Source organism: Physeter macrocephalus, chromosome 5 (assembly GCF_002837175.3).
Source record: "Physeter macrocephalus isolate SW-GA chromosome 5, ASM283717v5, whole genome shotgun sequence".
Lineage (NCBI taxonomy): Eukaryota > Metazoa > Chordata > Mammalia > Artiodactyla > Physeteridae > Physeter > Physeter macrocephalus.
Genome location: NC_041218.1, coordinates 105559584 through 105564955, shown reverse-complemented (window position 1 = coordinate 105564955; position 5372 = coordinate 105559584).

The window sequence follows — 5372 nt, the reverse complement described above, 5'->3', positions numbered from 1 at the left end:
CCTCTTGCGTCTCCCTCCCTCCCACCCTCCCTATCCCACCCCTCTAGGTGGTCACAAAGCACCGAGCTGATCTCCCTGTGCTATGCGGCTGCTTCCCACTAGCTATCTATTTTACGTTTGGTAGTGTAAATATGTCCATGCCACTCTCTCACTTTGTCCCAGCTTAACCTTCCCCCTCCCCGTATCCTCAAGTCCATTCTCTAGTAGGTCTGCGTCTTTATTCCCGTCTCTTTTTGAATTATGGTTTTCTCAGGGTATATGCCCAGTAGTGGGATTGCCGAGAGGCACTTTTGACAGCACAGCCTGAAGAACAGTGTCTCCATGCGTCTCCAGTGTTAGAGTTACTTGATGTACTTGTTAAAAATGCAAATACCTAAGCCCTAGGAAAATCCTACTGAATTAAAGGGAACAAGGCCCTGGAATCTGTATGTTCAAAAGCTCCCCAATACTTCTTAGGTCCACACAATTTTGGGAAATATTGTTAGGGGTTTTAGTGTGCATGTGCTTATATATTTCCAGGGTGAGGAGTAAAATAGGCTGTAATAGCACCAGTTTTGGGGATGACCAAGGGGCATTTCAGAGGAATGTGAGGAATGTGAGGAAAGCTGTCTTGTCTGAGGCATTGACACTCAGCATGTGTTCTGGGGACGGGATGCCTGCAGGGGTCTATTTGTTACCAGTATGCAATGTGAAAGGAACTTGTACTAAAATATAAATCAGTTACTTCACTAAAAACACATCTTAATACAGCTGGCTTTTTCTTTAACTTACGGCAAAACTTTGTCAATGAAGGAAGCCGTATGCTTTTGTTTTGTTTTTTCCTTTTTTTTTAAATTGAGGTAACACTGATTTATAACATTATATATGTTTCACGGTTACAACATTATATTTTGACCTCTGAATACACTCCAGTGTCCTCGGCACCAAAATCTAGGTTCCATCCCTCACCATTCAATTGACCCTCTTTACCCATTTCACCCTCACCCCCGCCTCTTTCCCTCGGTTGACCACTTTGTTTTTTGTTTGGTTTTGTTTGTTCATTTATTTTGAGGGTTGTTATTCCCATATGAGTGAAATCATACTGTAGTTTTTTCTCCACCTGACGTATTTCACTTAGTATAATACCCTCAAGGTCCATCCATGCTGTTGCAAGTGGCAAGCTTTCATTCTTTTCTGTAGCTGAGTAGTATTCCATTGTATGTATATGTATGTGTATACACCACGTCTTTTTCCGTTCACCCACTGATGGACACTTATGTGGTTTGCATGTCTTGGCTGTTGTAAATAAAGCTGCAACGAACATCAGGGTGCATACTTCTTTCTGAATTAGTGTTTTCGTTTTCTTTGGACACATACCCAGAAGTGGAATTGCTGGATCATATGATAGTTCTGTTTTTATTTTTGGGGGGAACCTCCATACCGTTTTCCATGGTGCCGGCACCAAATTTACATTCCCACCAAGAGTGTACAAGGGTTCCCTTTTCTCCACATCCTTGCCAACATTTATTTCTTGCCTTTTCGATAGCAGCCATTTAAAACGGTGTGAGGTGATAAGTCATTGTAGTTTTGATTTGCATTTCCCTGGTGATTAGTGATGTTGAGCATTCTTTCATGTTGCTGTTGGCCACCCGTATGCATTCTTTGGAAAATGACTCTTCAGCTCCTCTGCCAGATTTTTAATCAGGTTGTTTGCTTTTTGTTATTGAGTTGTATGAGTCCTTTGTATATTTTGGATATTGACCCCTCATCAGATATATGATTTGCAAATATCTTCTCCCATTCGGTTAGTTGTCTTTCCGTTTGGTTGATGGTTTTCTTCGCTGTGCAGAAGCCTTTTAGTTTGATGTAGTCCCATTGGTTTATTTTTGCTTTTGTTTCCCTCGCCTGAGGAGACAGATCCAGAATGATGTTGCTAAGATCGGGGTCAAGGCACAAGTTCCTTATGGCATTGCAGATGGCCCCGCAATAGACACATGATCTTTTCAAAGACTTAAAGAATATAAATACTTCTGAAAAATGGCTCAAAACGGTGAAAAGAGATTCCACAATCAAAATGAACAAATGCTTACCTGCCTATAAAATATAACAATGGCTCACCTTGTTAACTGGAACTCAACTCTTATCACTCTGTATCACCTATGAGCTTGCTACATGTTAGGTGAGGTGTCCAGAGTCAGAATGTCTCCAAGGGGCTTACGATGGCCCCGTCCACAGGTCTCTTTCTCATTCAATAATGGAAGCCTCGGGGTGGGCGGCTACTTTGCTCTGACTGGTCACCTGGGAGAAGCTCTTGTTTTGCAATAAATAATGTGTCAAATATTAAACTTGTATTCTTAGGGCTTGTGTCCATGCTTCTCTGGGAAGCAGACATTCTGGAGAGGGGAAAGTTGTTTCACATCTTGAAGAGCTGGGTGATCGCAGTGGCTAAGAGGCCCTTTGGAAAGGAGCTGAGTAGCTACTGTCCGTGTGGATGTGCAAAATTCCATAGAGCAAGGGGAGGAGGGTGGGGAAAAGCAAAACCAACATCATTAGAGACCACAGCTCTGGGACTTGGTAGGTCTTATTGCCAGGGGATCCATGGCATACTGACGATTCTAGGCATAGCTACTGAGTATGGAGATTTTTTTTTTTAAACTCTCAGGCATTTTCCATGCAATATCTTGTTTTATCCTTGCAGCAACCTGGTGATCATGTATTTGTGCTTCATATTAACTCCATTTTATTGATAAGGGAGCTGTGACTCAGAAATTCAGAAACTTGTCCAGGTTCACGTGGAGGAGAAAAGAAATTGGAACCTAGGAACCTAGATCGGCCTCCCTGGGGGAGACTTGCTTTTAGCCAGTTTCCAGTTCTAAAGAGCAGTTAGGGCATTGACCTGATGGTGCCACAGACACTTGTGAATATTTGCCTGCAGGGTGGGGCAAGAATTTGTCCAGGACGGGCTGTGCCTTCCCTTAAAGATCGGACATTGGGAGTTCTTAAGTGTCACATTTACAGATGTTTTATGCCATCCTGTTGAAAGTTTTACCTATATTTACAGGTTCACAGACTTTGCATGCGAAATTTACAAGCAGACAAGTTATAAAAAAAAATTTTTAAATATTAAGTTTCTGATTGAACTTGTATCTCCTTCATTGGATTTTTTTTTTAAGTGGGGATGAAGAGAGAATTTCAAATGTCATATACCCAGAGACAGCCATCTAGATTCAGGCGAAGAAAGGCACAGAAACGTAATCAGACGTTTATTAGTTATTGTCTCCAGGTAAAGAATTTACTCTGAAAGCTGTTGTTACAACCTGACAGATGTTCCTGTCTTCCAAGCTATTAATCTCAAAACATTAATAATTGGTATCCATCTCTAGACTTGCAGACTATCACGCAGAACTGTAAGTTCACATCTTAATAATATGAGGCTTGAAATTTAGGTCAGAAAATGCACATTTGTTTTGGTAAGGATTTTCCCTCCCAGGAAGCTGGAACTTAGAAAATGACAAGATTTAAGCTCACCTCTTATGGATGCTATGTAGTGACAACTAGTGAGTTTCAAAGATAGTGGGGCCTTCCACATCAATATTATTGAAAAGTTAAATTTAGAAGCCTGACAAAACGTAGCATTTCTCTTAGGTGTTGTATAGGTTTCCATTCGTTGGCAGCCGTTTCTCTTAAGTCATGAAATGATAATATCCAAAATATAAAATGGTTTGTCTGGTGGATGTAGATGGACACACAGAAATGTCCCTTGGGTGTGCGGACTGTATGTAACTTTCCATTTGCATGATACCTAAAAATATATTTTATATTTGTGTGGTACGTTAAAGATACTTGTACACATTTCACATACATTATTTCCTAGATTCCAAAGCTCAGTCGACTGAGAATTAGAGAGACTACCTGTTCAAGTGCCTCCACCTGGTGTCTAATGACTTAGGCGTTGAGCTTGAGGTGGGCCTAGAACTCCCACGTGAGGGCCTCACTCCACAGCCACACTGGTGGCCCCCATGTAAGTGCCCCCCTGCATCATACAGCACTGAGTCTCCACGCGCCGGGTCCACTGTGAGGCACTGTTACCCTCCTGTAAATTGGCAAGCTTACTCACAGACATGGAAAACAAACTTCTGGTTACCGAAGGGAGAAGGGGGAGGGGGAGGGATAAATTAGGAATTTGGGAGTAACATACACGCACCACTATAGGTAAAGTATATAAACAACGCGGACCTCCTGTATAGCACAGGGAACTATACTCAGTATTATGTAATAACCTATATGGGAAACACAACATTGTAAATCAACTATACTTCAGTAAAAAAAGTTAACAAAATTAATTTTAAGAAAATAAAAATAAAAATGCTTTGCTGAAAAAGAATGTTAGCAGGCTCATCCAAGGGGAATGCATCTCCTAGCTAGGGTTGTCTATTGATGTTAAAGAGCTCGAATTTTAGGGTGAAAATAGATCGAAAACTTTGAACACATACAAGAAACTACCAGAAGGCATGTGATAGGTGAGGATTAAGATGGGGAAAAAGAAAGAAAAAGGCTCTGTGAGAGCTCATGGGGCAAGGGAAAGGTTTTACACCTGCTTAAGGCTAGAAAAGGCATTAAGAGAGAGAAATCGTACTTTGTTATGTTAAGAGACCAAGTGGCTGCAGTGTATTTACTTACAGAGAGCACTTTCTGAGCAAGAGTGAAAGATTATGGTGCAGAGGGACGAGGGGCCCAGAACCTGGGGACAAACAGCTCCTGCCACGAGGGCAGAAAGGCTTAAATACGGCACAGAGAACAGATTTTCACTGATGGGGAAACAGGCTCCCTGTTCTGACTGATCTGTCCAGCAAAACATCTGATTTTATGGACCACTGTTCTTTTACGAAAGGATCGCTTGCAGGTCAGATAGAGCTGAGCAAACGTTATAAATTTTGGCAACGCTGAAGTTATTGTCTACTTGGAAGACCCAATAATTCCTGGTAGTACTAGAATCCCTCTGATGACAAGCTTGAATACACTCCATGAAGAAAAATGTTTTCTTGAACGTGCCATAATGAAAGACCACAGGCATATTCAAGACGATTTTGATTTCACGCTCGCTTTTACCATTTCACTGAAGAGGCGCCTTTGTGCCTCCACAGTTTATGCTCCTGTTCGAGGGAAACACGTTTCATAAAAAATGTAACTACAGGGGCTTCCCTGGTGGCGCAGTGGTTGCGCGTCCGCCTGCCGATGCAGGGGAGCCGGGTTCGCGCCCCGGTCCGGGAGGATCCCACGTGCCGCGGGGCGGCTGGGCCCGTGAGCCGTGGCCGCTGCGCCTGCGCGTCCGGAGCCTGTGCTCCGCAGCGGGAGAGGCCGCAGCAGAGGGAGGCCCGCGTACCACAAAAAAA